The 25,795-nt window shown below is 37.4% G+C and overlaps 1 long non-coding RNA gene across 1 annotated transcript in view; it reads right to left on the bottom strand.

Moving 5' to 3' along the window:
• Positions 1–4,244: 4,244 nt before the first annotated feature.
• LOC123562774 (uncharacterized) overlaps positions 4,245–25,795 on the bottom strand; it is a 62,083-nt gene continuing 40,532 nt past the window's right edge. Inside the window, exons 5-7 of the long non-coding RNA XR_008369831.1 lie at positions 12,485–12,570; positions 9,577–9,649; positions 4,245–4,455 (exon numbers count right to left, since the gene is read on the bottom strand). This is a non-coding gene — a long non-coding RNA (uncharacterized LOC123562774). The remainder of the gene's footprint in view (positions 4,456–9,576; positions 9,650–12,484; positions 12,571–25,795) is intronic.

The following is a 25,795-nucleotide window of genomic DNA, read 5'->3' as shown; positions in this document are numbered from 1 at the left end:
TTTCAAGAAGATTTTTTTAGAAATTGTTGACGGACGACGCATAACAGACATCAAGCGGTCACAATAGCTCACCTTGTAACTTCGTGACAGGTGAGCTAAAAATAGGGGGCGGACCCAAATGAAAAATAGGATGTGCGCAAGATCATAATTACAATGATTAAGACTCATGCAAGGTTTCATGGATCTATATCAAACACTTTTTAAGCTAGGCGTGTCACAATGTGAAAATGTGCATTTTTGACTATTTCAGGGGCCATAACTAAATAAAATAGGGGGCGGAGCCAGACGAAAAATAGGAGGGGCGGAAGTTCATATCATGATAAAGACTTATGCAAGGTTTCATCAATTTATATCAAATACTTTTTGAGATATGCGCGTCACGAACTTCGGACGGACAAGAACAAATCTATATGCCCCCACAACTCATGGGGGAGGGGGGCACAAAAAGACAAGTAATTCAGGAAAAAGTGGTGCAAGATTTTGTCATGTGATGTCAGGGATGATGAGGAATAACTATCTTAAGTCTGAAGCGAATCCATTAAGTAATAACAAGGATAAAGGTGTGGACTCGGAAGACGTTGGGTTGAGTAGGATACAGGGTAGCTCTCCACAAATTTCGTACAGTCCAGGTAAAAACGTTGACCTGCATGATGGATGCTGGACCATCTGTCAATACTTAAAACTCACCTGAATTGTGAACAAATGTCTTTCATTTTATGGCCTTGAAATTTAGAGGATTTAGCAAAACTTATTTTGCAAGGCCATGAATTTGGAAATTTTGAATTTTATTTTAAGCATTTATAGGAATTTGGTTATCTATTGGGATTTGATTTTACAGAATCAACAATCAGTATTGACAGAAGTCTTGTGGGAGTTGTCTTTAGACCATGATCTTGGCTTCTGGTGAGTTTCTACAAAAACGAAAAGAACAAACACACAGTGAATAAAATAATCTTCTAGTTTTTGTAAATTACACTTTTAATTATATCCCCATACTATAACAGAAATACTAACAAAACTGAAGATCTTTGTCCATTTTATAATTCATTATAATTGCCTGTTATTTCATGAAAGTAACATGCATAATTTATCACTTTGATCTCAGCTATCACCCTGTCCAATATTGGATCAGTATTGAACTATCTATAAACAAACACAGCAGATTTTTCTATTCTAATTATCTATTTTTTCTGATGTTTATAAGTTATTGTTAGTAAAGACATACAGGAACAAGAGGGTCATGATGACCCTGGATCGCTCACCTGAGTTAAATGAGCTACATGTCTCAAATGTCAAACTGATGATAAAATATTAAGAAAGTCAGTAGGTCACATTCCTAGTCAATGAAATTCAGTTTTACAATTTGTGTGCAAAACTGTGTATGTCATCAGAATTTCAAGGCTGTATTTTAAACAAGAGGGTCCTGATGTCCCTGGATCACTCACCTGAGTAATATGAGCTACATGTTTCAAATGTCAAACTGATGATTTTTAGAATTTTTTGGAAGATTTTCCGATGTACAATCAAGTAACCCCTGGGTGGGGCCAATTTTACCCCGGAGGTCATGATTTGAACAAAGTTTGTAGAAGTCTACTAGGCAATGTTACATATCAAATATCTAAGATCTAGGCCTTCTGGTTTATTTTTAGCAAATTTATGAAGATTTCCCTATGTACAATCAAGTAACCCCCGGGGCTAGGTCAATTTGACCTGGGGGTGGGGGGGGGGGGAAGATTTTACCCCGGGGGTCATGCTACATGTTAAATATCTAAGCTCCAGGCCTTCTGGTTTATTTTTAGAATTTTTTTGAAGATTTCCTTATGTAAAATAAAGTGACCCCTGGGGCGGTGTCAATTTTGACTCCGGGGGGTCATGATTTGAACAAATTTTGTACAGGTCCACTAGGCAATGCTACATGTCAAATATCTAAGCTCTACGCCTTCTGATTTATTTTTTTAAAAAAATTTGAAGACTTTCCTATAGAAATCTATGTAAAATCAAGTGACCCCTGGAGTGGGGTCGATTTTTGACCCCAGGGTCATGATTTGGATAATTTTAGTAGGGGTCCACTAGTCAATGCTACATGTCAAATATCTAAGCTCTATGTCTTCTGGTTATTGAGAAGAAGATTTTTAAAGATTTTCTTATGTAAAATCATATGACCCCTCGGGCGGGGTCAATTTTGACCCCAGGATCATGATTTGAACAAATTTGGTAGAGGTCTACTAGGCAATGCTTCACACCAAATATCTAAGCTCTAGGGCTTCTGATTTTTGAGAAGATTTTTAAAGTCTTTCCTTTTGGTTGCCATGGCAACCAGAGTTCTGCATGGAATTCAATTCTTTGAATAATTTTTGTAGAGCTTCACCCAAGACACATTCCTGTGAAGTTTGAATGAAATTGGCCTAGCAGTTTATGAGGAGATGTTGTTTAAAGTAAAAGTTTACGGATGGACGCCGAGTGATCACAATAGCTCACCCTGAGCCTTTGGCTCATGTGAGCTAAAAACAAGAAAGTAGGTCATTAGGTCAAGTCACAGTCAAGTGACACCATATTGTTTGGGGTCATCAGGTAATTTTATGTATTATAAACAGTCTTGAAAATAAGATCAAATGATTTTTTAAGTATTTTTTCCTTTATAACGCACATAATAACTAAGTGACCCCAGGGCGGGGCCTCTTTTAAGCCGAGGGGCATAATTTGAATAATTTTGGTAGAGGACTACTAGACAATGCATCATATCAAATATCAAAAGCCTAGGTCATATGGTTTCAGACAAGAAGATTTTTAAAGCTTTTTCCTATATAAGTAAGTCTATATCAAACTTGGGAGCCCCATGGCAGGGCCTCTTTTCACCCAAGGGGTACAATTTGAACAATTTTGGTTGAGGACCACTAGATGATGCTACACACCAGATATCAAAGCCCTAGGCCCTGCGGTTTTGGACAAGAAGATTTTTAAAGTTTTTCCTTTCGGTTGCCATGGCAAGTTCTGCATGGAATTCAATTCTTTGAACAATTTTGAAAGGGGGCCACCCAAGGATCATTCCTGTGAAGTTTGGTGTAATTCTGCTCAGTGGTTTTCAAGAAGAGGATTTTTTATAAATTGTTGAGGCACGACGGACATCAAGCGGTCACAATAGCTCAAAAGACACCCAGAGCTAAAAAGACACCCAACTGATTCTTCACAATCTGCCAAGAACGAGCCTGAATGGTAGTATGTGTTAAAACAGTTTATAAAATATGTCCAAAATATTGTTTTAAAACAAGTATAATGTAATGGTTCATGTGCTCTTTAAAGTTAATACCTTGAATGGTTATTAAGTTACGCTCCGAACATGATATATGATAGATGGACAGACTCAAGTGACATCACTTATATCCTTTTTTCCAAAACAGGTGTATAACAAGGCAGTCTGAAAGACAGCTATATCTCACGCTGCTGTTATAAATAGTGGCTCAAAACTTTGACCTTGGGTTGTGACCTTGACCTTGAGCCACCATGGCTGATTCATAGGTTCTGCATATCGTCTTGATGAGGTGATCATTTGATCCAAGTTTCATGATTATCCTTCAACGAGTTTAGGGAGATACAGAGTGGGCATAAAATGGAAGGCTCAAACTTTTGACCTTAAATTGTGACCTTGACCTTGAGCCGACATGGCTGACTCATGGGTTAAGCACATTGATGAGGTGATTATTTGATCCAAGTTTCATGATTATCCTTCAAGGGGTTTAGGAGATACAGAACAGACATGAAAAGGAAGGCTCAAACCTTTGCCCTTGAACTGTGACCTTGACCTTGAGCCGACTCTTGGGTTCTGCATATCGTCTTGATGAGGTGATCATTTGGTCCAAGTTTCATGATTATCCTTCAAGAGGTTTAGAATATACAGAGCGGACACAAAACAGGAGGCTCAAACCTTTGACCTTGAGCCAACATGGCTGACTCATGAGTTCTGCACAATGTCTTGATGAGGTGATCATTTGATCCAAGTTTCATGATTATCCTTCAAGGGGTTTAGGAGATACACAGCGAACAGAAAATGGAAGGCTCAAACCTTTGTCCTTGAGCTGTGACCTTGACTTTGAAATGACATGGCCGACTCATAGATTCTGCAGGTGATCAAGTTTCAGGATTATCCTTCAAAGGGTTTAGGAGATACACAGCTGACAGGAAATGGAAGGTTAAAACCTTTGACCTTGAGTTGTGACCTTGACCTTGAGTCAACATGGTTAACTTATAGGTTCTGCACATCGTCTTGATGAGGTGATCATTTGATCAAAGTTTCATGATTATCCTTCAAGGGGTTTAGGAGATACAGAGCGGACACAAAATGGAAGGCTCAAACCTTTTACCTTGATTTGTGACCTTTACTTTGAGATGACAAGGCTGACTCATAGATTCTGCACACCGCCTATGGGTGCCATCGCTCGTCTGCAAGTGCTGGACAATCTGTAAGAAAAGATTTATGCATGTAGTAAAGTTTTCTAAGTACAACAAGAGCTGTCAGAGGACAGCAACGCTCGACTATTCAACAGCCTTGTCGAATGAATGAATAAGGAAGTCAAAAAAGGGGCATAATTTAGTAAAAAAAAGCAAAGTAGGGTTATGGAACCTGCATAGTGCTTATCAGCTCATGACAGTGGACAAGCGTGAGAAGTTTCAATCCATTCCCATAAGTGGGTACTGAGATACCAGCTTACATATAAGAATTTAACCAAAAACTCCTAAGTTGAAAAAGGGACATAATTTTGTAAAGTGCAAAGTTGAGTTATTGACCCTTTGCACTGCATGTCATATCATGACAGTGAACAAGTGTGTGAAGTTTCAATCCTTTCCTATTAGTGGATACTGAGATACCAGCTTACATACAAAAACTTAACCAAAAATTTCTATGTTGAAAAAGGGGCATAATTTTGTAAAAAAGCAAAATAGAGTTATGGGACCTATTTTGTGCATGTCAGATCATGACAGTGAACATGTGTGTGAAGTTTCAATCCATTCCCATTAGTGAGTACTAAATAGAGTTATGGAACCTGTGCAATGTAAGTCAGTTTATCACAGTTAATAAGTGTGTGAAGTTTCAATCCATTCCCATTAGTGGTTATTGAGATACCAGCTTACATACAAAACCTTAACCAAAAATTTCTAAGACGAAAAAGGGGCATAATTTTGTAAAAAAGCAAAATAGAGTTATGGAACCTGTGCAATGTAAGTCAGTTCATCACAGTGAATAAGTGTGTGAAGTTTCAATCCATTCCCACAAGTGGTTGCTGAGATACCAGCTTACATACAAAAACTTAACCAAATCGGGACGCGGACGCATGGGCAAGTCCAATAGCTCTACTATTCTATGAATAGTCGAGCTAAAAAGGGTCATAATTCTTACAGCAAAATGCATATCAGAATTATGGTTCTTGGTACACACAGTCAACTAATGTTGATAAACAAGTGTGCAAACCTTCAAAGCTGTAGCTGTTATAGTTTTTGAAAAAAGGTGGGCCTAAACAAAACTTTAACCAATGCCAACAACCAAGTGTAGACAATACATGTACCTTGTAGATTTTATTAAACAAGAGCACCACCGCCTTGTGGGTGCTGACGCTCATCTGATTTTTTTGTATAATAGAAATATTGTCCTACCCATAATTTTCTAAGTCTAAAAAGGGACATTATTCTTGCAAAAAGCAGGATAGAGTTATGTTTCTTGATGTACAGTGTCCGCTTATGATGGTGAAAAACTGTTGCAAGTTTTAAAGCAATAGCTTTGATATTTTATGAGAAAAGCTGACAAACATAATACTCAACCAAGAAAACTGATTTTCTAAGTCCAAAAGGGGCAGTAATTATTGCAAAAAGCAGGATGGAGTTATGTTTTTTGCTGTACAGGGTCAGCTTATGATGGTGAACAAGTGTTGCAAGTTTCAAAGCAATAGCTTTGATAGTTTAAGAGAAAAAGTTGACCTAAACATAAAACTTAACCAAAAAATCTGATATTTTCTAAGTCCAAAAGGGGCCATAAATCTTGCAAAAAGCAGGATGGAGTTATGTTTCTTGCTGTATAGGGTCAGCTTATGATGGTGAACAAGTGTTGCAAGTTTCAAAGCAATAACTTTGATAGTTTAGAAGAAAAGCTGACATAAACATGAAACTTAACCAGAAAAACCGATTTTCTAAGTCCAAAAGGGGCAATAATTCTTGCAAAAAGCAGGATGGAATTATGTTTCTTGATGTACAGGGTCAGCTTATGATGGCGAACAAGTGTTCCAAGTTTCAAAGCAATAGCTTTGATAGTTTAGGAGAAAAGCTGACCTAAACATAAAACTTAACCAAGAAATCTGATATTTTCTAAGTACAAAAGGGGCCATAAATCTTGCAAAAAGCAGGATGGAGTTAAGTTTCTTGCTGTACAGGGTCAACTTATGATGGTGAATAAGTGTTGCAAGTGTCAAAGCAATAGCTTTGATAGTTTAGGAGAAAAGCTGACCTAAACATAAAACTTAACCAGGCAACGCCGACGCCGATCAAGTGATGACAATAACTCATCATTTTTTTTTCTCCAAAAAATCAGATGAGCTAAAAATCAGAGGAGTTATAAATGATATCACAGCTAACAAGAGCTGAATGTTGACAGCATGCTCGACTATTCAAAGAATTGATGGAAAATTACCAAAAATTTTCAGACAAAAGAAAAACAAGAGCTGTCTGTTAACAGCGTGCTCGACTTTTCCAAGCAATGATAGTACAGGGTCAAAATATTACCTGAGATTTTCAGACAAAAGAACAGGAACTGATAAGACAATATACCAGCATTAATTTTGTGGATTTGGATAAGTTTAGCACTATAATGTAATGTGTGACCATGTTGGTAAGCAAGTGTTCAAAGTGTCAAAGCCATATATCAAACAGTTGATAGACAAAATATCGAATGGTATGCAAAACCTAACTAATTTCTATGTCCAGAAAAAGGCCATAACTGAGCTCAAGACCTTGCCCTAGGTAAGTAGACAATGAAGGTAAACAAGTGGTCAAAGTTTCAAAGCCATATGACAAACAGGTTAGGCATAATATAGACTGGTACGAAAAACTTCACTGATTTCCAAGTCCAAAAAGGCCCATAATTTAGCCAAAATAGTTGACAGAGTATTGTACTCTTGCCTACAGATGGAAATCATGATGATAAACAAGTGTTAAATAAACAGTTTCAAACTCGTACGAGTTTTTAAGGAGATAAACATTCTGACCAAGTTTCATGAAGATTGGAGCAAAAATGTGGCCTCTGGAGTGCAAACAAGCAGTTTCTTTGATTTGACCTAGTGACCTAGTTTTTTACCTAACTGGACCCAATCTTTAACCGGTTTGAAATTTCATGGAGACAAATAATCTGACTAATTTTCAATAAGATTGGACTAAAAATGTGGCCTTAGTGTAAACAAGCATTTTCTTTGATTTGACCAAGTGATCAAGTTTTTGACCCAACATGACACAAAATAGAACCCGTCCATGATATAATGAAAACAAACATTCTGACAAAGTTTTGTGAAGATTAAAGCAGAAAAGTGGCCTCTAGAGTGCAAACAAGCTTTTCCTTTGATTTTACCAAGTGACCTAGTTTTTGAATCTACATGACCCAGATCCGAAATCATAAAATACTTCCTGATACCAAACATTCTGACCAAGTTTTATGAAGATTGAATATAAAATGTGGCCCCAAGAGTGTAAACAAGTTTTTCTTTGCTTTGACTGTGGGACCTAATTTTTGACCCCATGTAACCCTGATAAAAACTCATTCAAGATTTTATATAGACAAACATTCTGACCAAGTTTCAAGCACATCCGGTGAAAAATGCAGCCTCTGACCTAGATTTCATCAAGAAGATAACTTTGATTATATTTCATGAATATCTGTTGAAAAATGCAGCCTTTATTTGCACACACACAGTTTTTCTTTGATTTGACCGGGTGACCTAGTTTTTGATTCTAGATAACCCATATTTAAATTTTATCTAGACTTCATCAAGAAAAACATTCTGACCAATTCTTATGACTTCCAATCTTAAAATGTGGTCTCTAGACTGTTTACAAGATTTTCCTTTGATCTGGCCTAGTAACCTAGTTTTTTTACCCTACATGACCCAGATTCAAACTTAGCCTAAAGATCATCAAGATAAACATCCTGACTATGTTTTTTTTTAATGACAGTCATAAATGTGGCCTCTAGAGTGTTAACGAGTTTTTCCTTTAATCTGACCGGGTGACCTAGTTTTTGACCCCACATAACCCGGTTTCAAACTTAGTCTAGAGGTCATCTAGGAAAACATTCTGACCAATTCTAATGAGTTTCAAGCTTAAAATGTTGTCTCTAGTGTCAAAAAGATTTTCCTTTGATCTGGCCTAGTGGCCTAGTTTTCAACCCACATGACTCAGATTCAAACTTGGCCAAAAGATAATCAAGATAAACATTCTGACTAGGTTTCATGATTGAAGATAGGGTCATAAATGTGGCCTCTAGAGTGTTAACAAGCTTTTCCTTTGATTTGACCAGGTGACCTAGTTTCTGACCCCACATGACCCAGATTCAAACCTGGCCTAAAGATCATTAAGATAAAACATTCTAACAAAGTTTCAAGAAGATCTGGTCTTAAATGTGTTCTCAACATATTTCAAGATTTATCTCTGATCTGCCCTACTGACCTTTTTGAACTCACATGACCCTGTTTCAAACTTGACCTAGAGGTCATCAAGAAAAATATTCTGACCAAGTTTCATAAAGATTGGGTCATAACTTTGGCCTCTAGAGTGTTAACAAGGCAAATTTTGACGCACAACAGACGATGGACAATGACTGGTCACAATAGCTCACCTTGAGCAATTTGTGCTCTGGTGAGCTAAAAACTTTAACCAACACCAGGGTGAGTAGTAAAACTTTCCATCATCTTCAAATAGTCCTGCTAACAATGATAGAGATCACCTGTTGATCAAATACAATAACTCTATGTTTGAAAGAATTTGGCCAATTTGTTTTTCTTAACTGGAATTGAAATATCATACTTAATTAATTACCGGATCATTATTTGAGAATTATACTAGATCACTGTTCCAGAATTATACTGGATCATTGTTCCAGAATTATACCAGATCATTGTTCCAGAATTATACAGGATAATTGTTCCAGAATTATACCAGATCATTGTTCCAGAATTATCCCAGATCATTGTTCCAGAATTATACTAGATAGTTTACTTTTTGTATATTCAATAGGGACTTAAATAGGGGCTAAGTTGTACTGGTTCAAACTGTTTTATTACAGTGTATCAAAACTTATCTTTTATCAATGTCATCTGAAGGGCATTTCTCATCTTTGCTGCCATATAGGGAACATTACATCTTTTATGTCGAAACTTTAAAGAGCCCTCATTGTCTCCAAATAATCTGACTTTGATGAAAATTTGAAATCTTGGTGTCTGTGTTTATCTAGTAAACTCTTATGGGACCTTTACAATCTTTTTCTCTTTTTTTAACCATTTCATGACATCTGAATATTATCAATAGAATATAATGTGTATTCAATACCTTGTAATTTCTGCAGTTTCTAATGTTCCAAATGTCTAAAACATCAACACAGCTAGATATGGAAACTTCACATCTGAAAATAAACATACCAAACATATCCTAAATAACATATTAGATATCTTTTAAAACAAATATGGTAATTCATCATAATCTTTGCATGTCAAAGTAACAATAATCCTATCCTTAATCAATTACATACCTATTCTGTAAATGAACACATATTTTTCAAATAACAATAGCTGCTGCTGTGCTTCTATGAAAAGCACCAATCCAGAATCAATGATTTTAACAAGAGTGTAAGAATGTCACAATATATGCCAGTCATAGCAAACAGGTAGGTTAAAATATACCTAAAAATTTGATGCAACATGAATGTTGTACCACAGAAAAGTGGTCTTGATTTTTCCCTATGGCCAGTAATAAAAAAAGTTACCATATAAGCTATTTATAACATTAACAAAGGGATGTAATTTTAAAAACAAGGGTGTCTCATGGTGGTGAACATTTGTGCCAAGTTACATCAAAATCCCTCCATGCATGCAGAAGAAATGCTCCAGACAGTCATTCTTGAATTTTACCTTTGACCTCTGAGTGTGACCTTGACCATAGACCTAGTTCTTGCACATGACACTCCGACTCATGCAGGTGGTGAACATTTCTGCCATGTAACATCAAAATCCCTCCATGCATGAAGAAAAAATGCTTCGGACAAAGTCATTCTTGTATCTGACCTTTGGCCTCTAATTGTGACCTTGACCTCAGACCTGGTTCTTGTGCATGACAATCCGTGTCACGGTGGTGAACATTTGTGCCAAGTTACATCAAAATCCCTCAATGTATTAAGAAAACATGCTCTAGACAGTCATTCTTGAACAGGGCTCCGGAAATTTGCCGGTTTGTCGGTTTTGGACCGATTTTTGACTTTTCAGACCGATTCGTGGAGTGAAAAAATAAAAAAATTGGTCCCGTAAAAATGAAGAAAAGTATAAATTTCGGTCTGAAATCTCAATACACGATGACCTGCCAAGCAGGAAACTGTTGGTCGCACCCTCAGATAATCAATAAACGTGTCAAACGGTCTGATTGTCACCTTGATAATCGGTCCGTAATTAGCACGAGACGCAATCAGTGCTTGCGCGGCACATCCTTTAATGTTTGCAGACAGCCGACTGCAATGTATTAAACATTTCTGACTGGTTTCCAAATGTTTCTGACTGGATCCAAATGCTTTTGACGGGGATCCATTTCTTTTATTTAGAATCCGACAGATGTTTTTTTTTTTTTTGTTTTTTTTTCTTCAAAAGGCTATGTTTGATCACGGGTAAAAAACAAATGGTCACTGCATTTATTGAGACCTCACACGGGAAACCGATATAAATAATTTTTATAAATACTTGATTTGTAAAAATTACATGATTCATTTGTTGGGACTTTAGTTGAAACAAGTACAGAAAATCGTCTTTGCAACCCAACTGTACATAAAAAAAAAATAATAAAAAAAAATGGACTGGCAAACACGAATGATAAGAAAACCGCTGTGGCGCTGTTTATCAAATCGGTCTTTTAAAAAATGTTTCAAAATGAAATTTTGTTTCTTTGTAGAATGTAGCTGCTTGTTGAAGTACAACGCCAGCGTAATGAAATATCTGTGGCCAATGCGCATGACCTTATGCGGGAAATTTGATCTCAGCTTTCACATAACGTACACATTAGGTCCGCGGCAGAGTATTCTTAAAATACTGAGTATGTTTGGCAGAGAATATGTGTCGAGTAAATCGCTTTGACGCATCTGTATTTTATAAAATTCCGTCAAAGAATGAGGAAACATCATAAAGTGTCTGCTGAGTATACTGTACCGAAGTCACGTGCGTTGGCTTTTAGAGTAGTTAGGTACACGGTGTCAATGCCCCTGCAATTTTATCCTTGCAAGTATTTTCTCGGAAAAACATCGAAATTTAAACAAAGTAACGATCACACATAACACTGAATAACTGTCATCATTGTATGGTAATTTGCGGTGACCGGTAGATCATTTTTAATGCATGACATGCTTATTTCTTTACTCTATCACATTTTACAAATATCTGTTATATATTGGTAATGGTGGGGTAGCGCCGATGTCAGGATTTTCGTTTGGGACCCATTGAGTTCTGAAAATTTCCGGAGTCCTGTTCTTGAATTTGACATTTAACCTCTAAGTGTGACCTTAACCTTAGACCTAGGGACCTGGTTCTTGCACATGACACTCCGTCTCATGATGGTGAACATTTGTGCCAACTTACATCAAAATCCCTCCATGTATGAAGAAGAAATGCTCTGGACAAAGTTTGTGGACGCCACCCGCCCTGGGCGTTCCCGTAACAAGTAAAAGGAGTCATTGAGCATGTAAATTCTTTGTTTAAAACCAAATATATTGAGTCTTTTTATTGTTGAAGAAAAAGTGTATCACTGGTATATCTCTGGGGGCTCAATTTGTCATTTATTTATTTTTGTTTTGTTTTTAAGTTTGCGGTTTTTCAACAGTATTTCAGTTATAAAATGGTGTTCAGTTAACCTAACCAGCGTTCCTGGATTGTGTACCAGTACAAACCTGTTCTCAGCAAGAAACTGCCAACTTCCCCACATGAATAAGAGGTGGAGGACGAATGATTTCAGACACAATGCCTTTTATTGAATCGTCACAGAGAACGTACGGACCACCCAAGGATCAAACTCACAATCCCCGTGATCCATAGATCTGCACTCTCCCTACTGAGCCAAGCAAGCGGATCTAAATGTATTTTGTAATCATGGTATCTGTACCTATCTAGTAAACTCATATGAGCACACTGAACATAATGACTTGTTCAATCTTTCTCATTTATAATTTATTCCAGTTCAAAACATTTTAATATTGTTAGCATCATACCTGTATTCAATACCTTGTCATTTCTACACTTTCCAATGTTCCAAACATCTAAAACATCCACACAGCTAGACAACAAAACTTCAGGTCTGAAATAAACATATCAAACATATCCTCAATCACATTTGTTACCATAGCAATAAAATAAAAGGCTGTGTATTGTCTACCTATGTATCAGGCTTCATGAAAAAAATATCTTGTTCTTTTTATTATAAAAAGTTGGATCACTCTCTGGCACTTTTTTCTCATACCTTTTCACTATTTGTTGTCATAGAAACAACATACTTTGCCATAGCAACAAACAAAAGGGCACTCTTATTTTTCATACTGCTATTGACATACTGAGTTTCATGAAAAAAAAAAAGTACTTTTAAAGGAAATGCAGGATCCTACTACGTGAGACTGACTGAATGAATGACTTACCATTTGCCCCCACCATCATAACACAGGTAGGGGACTAATGACATATAAACAGAGAGATGGTGCTATTCTAAAAACTGACTGTCTAACATGTCTTTAGTACGATCAAATGCAAACTATCCGAATTACATTTATGCAACTTTTTATGATTTTTTTTCTTCACTTTTCTTATATTATATCAAGGAGCAAAATAAACCATTACTAAGTGATCCCAAGACTTAGATTCATATTAGAAATGCATGTTTTTAGGAATCATAAAAAAACAAGAGGGTCATGATGACCCTGAATCGCTCACCTGATTTATATGAGCCACATGTTTAAAATAGCAAACTGATGCTAAAATATTAGAAAGTAGTTCAGTAGGTCAAATTTGTGGTCACTGATCGTCAGTTTTAAGATCAGAGTCCAAAACTGTACATGCCATCCAAATTTCAGGGCTGTATCTTAAACAAGAGAGCCAAGATGGCCCTAGGTCGCTCACCTGAGAAACACACCATAACACAATATATTAAACAGTGTAAACATGTTTGACCTAGTGATTTCATGGAAAAAAATATTTTGACCAATTATCATTAAAATTGGAGCAAAAATCTTGAGTATAAGTTTTTTTTTTTATTTGACCTAGTGATCTAATTTTGATCCCAGATTACCCATATTCAAACTTGACCTAGATTTCATCAATGCAATCATTCTGACCAAAATTCATGAAGATCAATTGAAAAAATACAGCCTCTATCACATACACAAGGTTTTACTTTTATTTGACCTAGTGACCTACTTTTTGACTCAAGATGACTCATTTTCAAATTCGGCCTAGACTTCATTAAGATTTATCATTTTGACTTAATTTCAGGAAGATCAATTGAAAAATACAGCCTCTATCGCATATACAAGCTTTTCCTTTGATTTGACCTAGTGACCTAGTTTTTTACCCCAGATGACCCATATTTGAACTTGACCTAGATTTTATCAAGGCAATCATTCTGACAAAAATTCATGAAGATCAATTGAAACAAGAGGGCCAAGATGGCCCTAGGTCGCTCACCTGATAAACACACCATAACAGTGTAAACATGTTTGACACAGTGATTTCATGGAAACAAATATTCTGACCAATTTTCATTAAGATTGGATCAAAAATGTGGTCTCTTAAGTGTAAATAAGTATTTTCTTCAATTTGACCTAGTGACCTAGTTTTTGAGCTAAGATGACCTATATTCGAATCTGACCTAGATTTGATCAAGGCAACAATTCTGACTAAATTTCATCAACCTCGATTAAAAAATACAGCCTCTATCGCATACAAAATGTATTTCTTTGATTTGACCTAGTGACCTAGTTTTCGACCCCAGATGACCCATTTTCAAAATTGGTCTAGATTTCATCAAGGTTATCATTCTGACAAAATTTCATGAAGATCAGTTGAAAAATACAGCCTCTATCGCATACACAAGGTTTTTCTTTGATTTGACCTAGTGACCTACTTTTTAACCCCAGATAACCCATTTTCAAACTCGGCCTAGATTTCATCAAGGTAATCATTCTGACCAAAATTCATGAAGATAAAATGAAAAATACAGCCTCTATCGCATACATAAGGTTTTTCCTTGATTTGACCTAGTGACCTAGTTTTTGACCCCGGGTGTCCCATTTTCGAACTCGGCCTAGATTTCATCAAGGTAATCACTCTGACAAAATTTCGACCAAATTTCATAAAAATCAATTGAAAAAAACAGTCTCTATCGCATACACAAGATTTTTCTTTAATTTGACCTAGTGACCTACTTTTTAACCCCAGATAACCCATTTTCAAACTCGGCCTAGATTTCATCAAGGTTATCATTCTGACCAATATTCATGAAGATTAATTGAAAAATACAGCCTCTATCGCATACACAAGGTTTTTCTTTGATTTGACCTAGTGACCTAGTTTTTGACCCGAGATGACCCATTTTCGAACTCGGCCTAGATTTTATCAAGGTTATCATTCTGACCAACATTCATGAAGATTAATTGAAAAATACAGCCTCTATCGCATACACAAGCTAAATGTTGACAGACGACAGACGCCGGACGTCAGACGCCGGACATAGAGCGATCAGAAAAACTCACCTGAGCATTGCTCAGGTGAGCTAAAAATACAGCCTCTATCACATACACAAGGTTTTTCATTGATTTGATGTAGTGACCTAGTTTTTGACCCCAGATGGCCCATTTCCAAACTCGGCCTAGATTTTATCAAGACTATTATTCTGACTAAAATTCATACACAAGGTTTTTCTTTGATTTGACCTAGTGACCTACTTTTTGACCCTAGATGACTCGTATTCAAATTTGACCTAGATTTCATCAAGGCAATCATTCTGACTTAATTTCAGGAAGATCAATTGGAAAATATAGCCTCTATTGCATACACAATGTTTTTCTTTGATTTGACCTAGTGACCTACTTTTTGACTCAAGATGACACATTTTCAAATTCTGCCTAAACTTCATTAAGATTATCATTTTGACTTAATTTCAGGAAGATCAATTAAAAAATACAGCCTCTATCGATTTGACCTAGTGGCCTAGTTTTTGACCCCAGATGACCCATATACGAATTTGACCTAGATTTCATCAAGGCAATCATTCTGACCAAAATTAATGAAGATTAATTGAACAAGAGCTGTCTCCATAGGATGACACATGCCCCCGATGGCACTTTGAATGAATAGTTATGGCCGATGTTAGAGTTTAGGACCTTTGACCTACGGAGCTGGGTCTTGCGCGCGACACGTCGTCTTACTGTTTCACACATTCATGCGTAGTTATTTTAAAATCCATGCATGAATGACAATGATATGGACCGGACACGCCCATCAATGCACTATCATGAAAAATGACCTTTAATGTGGAAGTGTGACCTTGACCTTTGAGCTACGGACCTGGGTCTTGCGTGCGACACGTCGTCTTACTGTGGTACACATTCATGCCAAGTTATTTGAAAATCCATCCATCGATGACAAAGATATGGACCGGACACGCCCATCAATGCACTATCCTTTAACGTCTAAGTGTTACCTTGACCTTTGAGCTACAGACCTGGGTCTTGCGCGCGACATGTTGTCTTACTGTGGTACACATTCATGCCAAGTTAGTTGAAAATCCATCCATGGATTACAAAGATATGGACCGGACACGAAAATTGCGGACAGACTGACAGACCGACAGACAGACCGACAGACGGTTCAAAAACTATATGCCTCCCTTCGGGGGCATAAAAATACAGCCTCTATTGCGTACAAAAGCTTTTTCTTTGATTTGACCTAGTGACCTAGTTTTCGACCCCAGATGACCCATATTCAAACTCAGCCTAGATTTAATCAAGGTTATCATTCTGACCAAAATTCATGAAGATTAATTGAAAACTACAGCCTCTATCGCATACACAAGGTTTTTCTTTGATTTGACATAGTGACCTACTTTTTGACCCTAGATGACCCATATTCAAATCTGAGCTAGATTTCATCAAGGCAATCATTCTGACTTAATTTCAGGAAGATCAATTGGAAAATATAGCCTCTATTGCATACACAAGGTTTTTCATTGATTTGACCTAGTGACCAAATTTTTGACCCCAGATGACCCATTTTCAAACTTGGCCTAGATTTCATTAAGGTTATCATTTTGACTTAATTTCAGGAAGATCAACTGAAAAATATAGCCTCTGTCACATATACAAGCTTTTCCTTTGATTTGACCTAGTGACCTACTTTTAATCCCCAGATGACCAATATTCAAACTTGACCTAGATTTTATCAAGGCAATCATTCTGACCAAAATTCATGAGGATTAATTGAACAAGAGGGCCAAGATGGCCCTATATCGCTCACCTGAGTTAAGTTGCTCACTTGAACAAATTTCTTTGCTAAAGCTTCAAAAACAAGAAAGTACGTAACTAGGTCATATTCATGGTCACTGAAAGTCAGTTCTAAGATTAGTGTATAAAACTGTACATATCATCCAAATTTCAAGGCTGTATCTTAAACAAGAGGACCATAATGGTCCTGAATCGCTCACCTCTTCCCACATGACCCAGTTTTGCGTATGACATCGTAATTTCTATTATTTGACATAGTGACCTAGTTTTTGAGCTCATGTGACCCAGTTTTGAACTTGACCTAGATATTATCAAGATAAAAATTCTGACCAATTTTCATGAAGATCCACTGAAAAATATGGTCTCTAGAGAGGTCACAAGGTTTTTCTATTATTTGACCTATTGACCTAGTTTTCGAAGGTACGTGACCCTGTTTTGAATTTTACCTAGACATCATCAAGGTGAACATTCTCACTAATTTTCATGAAGATCTCATGAAAAATATGGCCTCTAGAGAGGTCACAAGGTTTTTCTATTTTTATACCTACTGGCCTAGTTTTTGACCGCACGTGACCCAGTTTCGAAACTGACGTAGATATCATAAAGGTGAACATTCAGATCAATTTTCATGAAGATCCATTGAAAAATATGGCCTCTAGAGAGGTCAAAAGATTTTTCTAATTTTAGACATACTGACCTAGTTTTTGACTGCAGTTGACCCAGTTTCAAACTTGACCTAGATATCATCAAGATGAACATTCAGACCAACTTTCATACAGATCCCATGAAAAGTATGGCCTCTAGAGAGGTCACAAGGTATTTATATTATTTGACCTACTGACCTAGTTTTTTAAGGCACGTGACCAAGTTTCAAACTTGACCTAGATATCATCAAGGTGAACATTCTGACCAATTTTCATGAAGATCCATTTAAGGGTAGGGCCTCTAGAGAGGTCACAAGGTTTTTCTATTTCAAGACCTACTGACCTAGTTTTTGATCACAGTTGACCCAGTTTCAAACTTGACCTATATATCATCAAGATAAACATTCAGACCAACTTTCATAAGATCCCTGAAAAATATGGCCTCTAGAGAGGTCACAACATTTTTTCATTATTTGACCTACTGACCTACTTTTTGATGGCACGTGACCCACTTTCAAACTTGATCTAGATATCATCAAGATGAACATTCTGACCAATTTTTATGGAGATCCATTCACAAGTATGGCCTCTAGAGAGGTCACAACGTTTTTCTAATTTTAGACCTACTGTCCTAGTTTTTGACCGCACATGACCCTGTTTCGATCTTGACCTAGATATCATCAAGATGAACATTCAGACCAACTTTCATAAAGATCCCATGAAAAATATGGCCTTTAGAGAGGTCACAAGGTTTTTCTATTATTTGACCTACTGACCTAGTTTTTGACGGCACGTGACCCACTTTCAAATTTCACCTAGATATCATCAAGATGAACATTCAGACCAACTTTCATACAGATCCCATGAAAAATATGGCCTCTAGAGAGGTCACAAGGTTTTTCTATTATTTGACCTACTGTCCTAGTTTTTGAAGGCACGTGACCCAATTTCCAATCTGATCTAGATATCATCAAGGTGAACATTCTGACCAATTTTCATTAAGATCTCATGAAATATATGGCCTCTAGAGAGGTCACAAGGTTTTTCTATTTTTAGACCTACTGACCTAGTTTTTAACCGCACGTGACCCAGTTTCAAAGTTGACCTAGATATCATCAAGATGAACATTCAGACCAACTTTCATACAGATCCCATGAAATATATGGCCTCTAGAGAGGTCACAAGGTTTTCCTATTATTTGACCTACTGACCTTGTTTTTGAAGGCACGTAACCCAGTTTCGAACTTGATCTAGATATCATCAAGGTAAACATTCTGACCAATTTTCATGAAGATCTTATGAAATATATGGCCTCTAGAGAGGTCACAAGGTTTTTCTATTTTTAGACCTACTGACCTAGTTTTTGAAGGCACGTGACCCAGTTTCGAACTTGACCTAGATATCATCAAGATGAACATTCTGACCAACTTTCAAATTTTTTTCAAAAAATGTGACCTCCAGAGTGGTCACAAGCAAAAGCTTACGGACGGACGCACGGACGGACGGACGAGGGACGCTGCGTGATCACAAAAGCTCACCTTGTCACTATGTGACAGGTGAGCTAAAAACAAGAAAGTAGGTCAGTAGGTCAAGGTCATAGTCAGGTGACCCTTATCATGTGGCGTCATCAGGTAATTACAATTAAACTGTCCAGGAAACATGATCTGATAATTTTTTAAGTATTTTTTCCTGTATAACTCATATATCAAGTGACCCCTGGGGCGGGGCCTCTTTTCACACCAGGGGCATAATTCAAACAAGAGGGAAGTCAGTGGGTCACTTTCATGGTCAATGAAATTCAGTTTTAAGATTTGTGTGCAAAACTGTGTAAGTCATCAATATTTCAAGGCTGTATCTTAAAAAACAAGAAAGCAGGTCAGTAGGTCAAGGTCACAATCAAGTGACACCATATTACTTGGGTCATCAGGTAATTATAATCAAATAGTCCTGGAAATAGGATCAGATGATATTTTAAGTATTTTTCCTATATAACTCACATAATAACTAAGTGACCCCAGGGCGGGGGCCTCTTTTAACCCCAGGGGCATAATTTGAACAATTTTGATAGAGGACTACTTGACAATGCATCATACCAAATATCAAAAGCCTAGGCCATATGGTTTCTGACAAGAAGATTTTTAAAGCTTTTTCCTTTATAAGTTTATATGAAACTTGGGACCCCCAAGGCAGGGCCTCTTTTCACCCAGGGGTACAATTTGAACAATTTTGGTTGAGGACCATAAGACAATGCTACAAACCAAATATCAAAGGTCTAAGAGTTGTGGTTTCAGACAAGAAGATTTTTAAAAAAAAATTCCTATATAAGTCTATGTAAAACTTGGGACCCCCGGGGCGGGGCCAAATTTGAGCCTAGGAGGATAATTTGAACAATCTTGGTAGAAGACCACTAGATGATGTTACATACCAAATATCAAAGCCCTAGGCCATGTGGTTTTGTACAAGAAGATTTTCAAAGTTTTCCCTATATAACTCTATATAAACCATGTGACCCCCGGGGCGGGGCCATATTTGACCCTAGGGGGATAATTTGAACAATTTTGGTAGAGGACCACTAGATGATGCTACATACCAGATATCAAAGCCCTAGGCCCTGTGGATTTGGACAAGAAGATTTTTTAAAGTTTTTCCTTTCGGTTGCCATGGCAACCAGAGTTCTGCATGGAATTCAATTCTTTGAACAATTTTGAAAGGGGGCCACCTAAGGATCATTCCTGTGAAGTTTGGTGTAATTCTGCCCAGTGGTTTTCAAGAAGAAGAATTTTTTTAGGAAATGTTGACGGACGGACGCCGCACGACGGACGCCGGACATTGAGTGGTCACAATAGCTCACCATGAGCCTTTGGCTCAGGTGAGCTAAAAATACAGCCTCTATCGCATACACAAGGTTTTTCTTTGATTTGACCTAGAGACCTAGTTTTTTACCCCAGATGACCCATTTTCAAATTCGGCCTAGATTTCATCAAGATAATCATTCTCCCCAAAATTCATGAAGATCAATTGAACAAGAGCTGTCCGTAAGACAGCCAAGCTCGACTATTCTAAATATTGTCTCAGAAGCAGGAATATATTACCCAAAAAGGTTAAATATCAAAAGAGTTTTAAGTTCAAAAGGGGACATAATTTGACCAAAATGCATACCAGAGTTATGGGACTTGCTGCTATCACCTAGTTTTATAACTCTGAAGACACATGTGAAGTTTCAATTCAATATCTGCATTAGTTTTGGAGATAGTAACTTGCATGTAAAAGTAACCAGAATTTCTAAGTCCAAAAGGGGGCATAATTTGCTCAAAATACATGTCAGAGTTATGGGACTTGACCCAGTGAGGTTGATAATTGATCTAGAAAAAGAAAAAATAAGTTTTAAATCTATATGCCTTTTAGTAATAGCTGTATGTACTTGCACGCAAAACTTTAACTCCAAAAGGTAGGAATAATTTGACCAAAATGAAGGTCAGAGTTATGGGACTTGGTGCTATCAACTAGTTTTATAACCCCGAAGACACATGTGAAGTTTCAATTCAATATCTGCATTAGTTTTGGAGATAGTAACTTGCATGTAAAAGTAACCAGAATTTCTAAGTCCAAAAGGGGGCATAATTTGCTCAAAATACATGTCAGAGTTATGGGACTTGACCCAGAGAGGTTGGTATGTGACCTAGAAAAAGAAAAGATAAGTTTCAAAGCTATATGCCTTTAAATGGTAGAAGTATGTACTTGCATGCAAAAACTTAACCAAGGTGTGACCTTGACCTTGAGTTGACATGGCTGACTCATGAGCTCTTGATGAGGTGATCATTTGACCCAAGTTTGATGAAAATCCTTCAAGGGGTTTAGGAGATACAGAGTTGACACAAAATGGAAGGCTCAATCCTTTGACCCTAAGCTGTGATCTTGACCTTCAGCCAGCATGACTGACTCGTAAGTTCTGCACATCGCCTTGATAAGGTGATCATTTGACCCAAGTTTTATAAAATTCCTTGAAGCGGTTTAGGAGATATAGAGCGGACATAAAATGGAAGGCTAAAACCTTTGACCTTGAGTTGTGACCTTGACCTAGAGCCGGCATGGCTGACTCATGGGTTCTGCACATCGCCTTGATGAGGTGATCATTTGATCAAAGTTTCATGATTATCCTTCAAGGGGTTTAGGAAATATGGAGCGGACACAAAATTGAAGGCTCAAACCTTTGACCCTCAGTTGTGACCTTGACCTTGAGCCAGCTGACTCGTAGGTTTGAGCCTTCAAAGGTTTAAGAGATATAGAGCAGACACAAAATGGAAGGCTCAAACCTTTGACCTTCAGTTGTGACCTTGACCTTGAGCAGGCATGGCTGACTCATTGGTTCTGCACATCGTCTTGATGAGGTGATCATTTGACCCAAGTTTTAAAAAATTCCTTCAAGGGGTTTAGGAGATATAGAGCGGACACAAAATGGAAGGCTCAAACCTTTGCCCTTGAGTTGTGACCTTGACCTTGAGCCAGCGTGGCTGACTCATGGGTTCTGCACATCGTCTTAACGAGGTGATCATTTGACCCAAGTTTCATGAAAATCCTTCAAGGGGTTTAGGATATATGGAGCGGACACGAAAGTGTTACGGACAGACAGAAGGACCGACGGAGACCATTCCTATAACCCCCCACCACTTGTGGCTGGGGATTAAAACGAAAAAAGTGTAAAAAAAACTTTAACCAAGGTGGGGACGTGGAAAGACGCCGACGCCGGGTCGAGTAGGATAGCTCTCCATATACTTTGTACAGCTGAGCTAAAAATACAGCCATTATCACATACACAAGCTAAATATTGACAGATGACAGACAGACAGATGGGCGCTGGACATCGAGAGATCACAATAACTCGACTGAACATTGCTTAAGTGAGCTAAAAAGGGACATGGTGAAAAAGCATCAAAATTTAACTGAAATTTGTAGCAAAAAGAGAGGTATAATTCATGAAAAATTGGTGCAAGAGTGATGGTTCTTGTGTCAAATGATGTGGGTGACAATTTGTTTAAGTTTAAATCAAGCCATTTAGTAATAACTGAGAAAGAGTGAAAGTGCACCAAAACTTAACATGAAATTCTATGTAAAAAGGGGGGATAATTTGCGAAATACTGGTGCAACAGTTATAATTCTTTTGTCATAGGATGTGCCTGAGGCTGGGGATTAAAACGAAAAAAGTGTAAAAAAAACTTTAACCAAGGTGGGGACGTGGAAAGACGCCGACGCCGGGTCGAGTAGGATAGCTCTCCATATACTTTGTATAGCCGAGCTAAAAATACAGCCATTATCACATACACAAGCTAAATATTGACAGATGACAGACAGACAGATGGGCGCTGGACATCGAGAGATCACAATAACTCGACTGAACATTGCTTAAGTGAGCTAAAAAGGGACATGGTGAAAAAGCATCAAAATTTAACTGAAATTTGTAGCAAAAAGAGAGGTATAATTCATGAAAAATTGGTGCAAGAGTGATGGTTCTTGTGTCAAATGATGTGGGTGACAATTTGTTTAAGTTTAAATCAAGCCATTTAGTAATAACTGAGAAAGAGTGAAAGTGCACCAAAACTTAACATGAAATTCTATGTAAAAAGGGGGGATAATTTGCGAAATACTGGCGCAACAGTTATAATTCTTTTGTCATAGGATGTGCCTGACGACTTTGAACAACCATTTCTAGTTTGAATCAAATCCTCTCTGTAACAAGAGGACCATGTTGGTCTTGAATCGCTCACCTGTCTACACGCAACCCAGTTCATTGTGGCTAAGTTTCATTGAAAACCACCAAGTAGTTTCAGAGTAGATGCCATAACAAAAATTGTTAACAGACGGAATGACAGACCATGGACAAAAGGCGATCTGACTAGTCCACAAGCTGTAGATGGTTGGATAATAAAGAGTAACCTCTAGGGTAAGTTTGGGGCTCTGAGCCCAACAACTTCATAGTGATAACCACCAAGACCATTGCCCTCAGCATTATCAATATGTCAGGACCAACAAGCCTGAAAAGTTTGGGAGACATAACGACTAATACTGACCGAATGACCTAGTTTTTTGTAAGGCATGTGACCTAGTTTTGAACCTGACCTAGATATCATCAAGGTGAACATTCTCACCAATTTTCATGAAGATCTCATGGAAAATATGGCCTCTAGAGAGGTCACAAGGTTTTTCTATTTTTAGACCTACTGGCCTAGTTTTTGAAGGCACGTAACCCACTTTCAAACTTGACCTAGATATCATCAAGGTGAACATTCTGACCAATTTTCATGAAGATCTATTGAAAAATATGGCCTCTAGAGAGGTCACAAGGTTTTTCTATTTTTAGACCTTCTGACCTAGTTTTTGATCGCACATGACTCAGTTTCTTACTTGATTTAGATATCATCAAGGTGAACACTCTTACCAATTTTCATGAAGATCCATTGAAAAATATGGCATCAAGAGAGGTCACAAGGTTTCTCTATTATTAGACCTACTAACCTAGTTTTGGACTCCACGTAACCCAGTTTCAAACTTGACCTAGATATCATCAAGATGAACATTCTGACCAACTTTCATAAAGATCCCATGAAAAATGTGACCTCTAGAGTGGTCACAAGCAATAGTTTACGGATGCATGGACACACACACAGACGACAGACGCCACGCTATCACAAAACCTCACCTTGTCACTTTGTGACAGATGAGCTAATAACAGAGATATAGTAAAAATGCATCAAATTAACTTTAAATTCTAAGTAAAAGGGGGCCAGGGTTATGGACCTTGTGTCATATGAGGTGGTTGTTGATGTGGAACAAATATTTTAAGTTTAAATCAAATCTGTTCAGTAATAAGTGAGATAGAGTGAAAGTGCAACAAAACTTTAACCTGAAATTCTAAGTAAACAAGAGGGCCATGAAGGCCCTGTATCGCTCACCTGACCTACTGACCTAAAGATCATCAAGATTAACATTCTGACCAAGTTTCATTAAGATATGGTCATAAATGTGGCCTCTAATGTGTTAACTAGCTATTCCTTTGATTTGACCCCATGACCTAGTTTTTGACCGGACATGACCCAGATTTGAATGGACCTAAAGATCATCAAGTTTAACATTCTGACTAAGTTTCATGAAGATACAGTCATAAATGTGACCTCTAGTGTTAACAAGTTTTTCCTTTGATTTAACCTAGTGACATAGTTTTTGACCCCATTAAGGGTAATATTCTGCCCAAGCATTAAGATTGGGCCAAAAATGGGACCTCTAGAGTGTCAAGCTTTTCCTTTGATTTGACCTGGTGACCTAGGTTTTGACCCCAGATGACCTAATATCAAACCCGTACAGGATTTTATTAAGGGTAACATTCTAACCAAGTTTCATTAAGATTGGGCCAACAATGTGACCTCTAGAGTGTTAATAAGCTTTTCCTTTGATCTGACCTGGTGACCTAGTTTTTGAATACAGATGACCAAATATCGAACTCGTCCAAGACTTTATTAAGGGTAACATTCTGACCAAGATTCACGAAGATTGGGCCAAAATTGTGACCTCTAGAGAGTTAACAAGCTTTTCCTTTGATTTCACTTGGTGACCTAGTTTTTTATCCCAGATGACCCAATATCAAACTTATCTAAGATTTAATTGAGGGTAACATTCTGACCAAGTTTCATTAAGATTGGGCCAAAAATGTGACCTCTAGAGTGTTAACAGTCAAATTGTTGATGACGGACGACGGACGACGAACACAGGGCGATCACAAAAGCTCACCTTTGAGCATTTCGCGCTCAGGTGAGCTAAAAAGGGGAATAATTAATGAAATACTGTTGCAAGAGTTATGGCCCTTGTGTCATATGTGGATGATTATGAGGAACAACTATTTTAAGTTTGAATCAAATGCCTCCCTGTAATAACAGAGATATAGTGAAAATGCCAGAGTTGAAGCCCCTGTGTGATTTGATGTGGTTAATAATGTGGAACAACTATTCTAAGTTTGAATCAAATCCATTTAGTAATAACTGAGATGGAGTGAAAGTGCATCAAAACTTTAACCTGAAATTCTAAGTTAAAAAGGGAAATAATTCATGAAATACTGATGTGAGAGTTTTGATCCTTGTGCCATATGATGTGGGTGATGATGAGGAATAACTATTTCAAGTTTGAAACAAATCCATCAAGTAATTACAGAGATAAAGAGAAAGTGCATCAAAATATTAACCAAGGTGCGAATGCGGAAGGACACCAACATATCAAAGTTTTGGCCTACATATAGTCCCCTAATGATGATAAACAAGTGTGCAAAGTTTCAAAGCTGTACCTCTTTGAGAAAAGGCGGATCTGAACAAAAATTTTAACAAATACCAACGCCGACAATCAAGTG

This window comes from Mercenaria mercenaria, chromosome 2, assembly GCF_021730395.1.
Source record: "Mercenaria mercenaria strain notata chromosome 2, MADL_Memer_1, whole genome shotgun sequence".
Classification (NCBI taxonomy): domain Eukaryota; kingdom Metazoa; phylum Mollusca; class Bivalvia; order Venerida; family Veneridae; genus Mercenaria; species Mercenaria mercenaria.
Note: the sequence above shows the minus strand (reverse complement) of the source record. Positions and strands in the feature narration are given on the sequence as shown.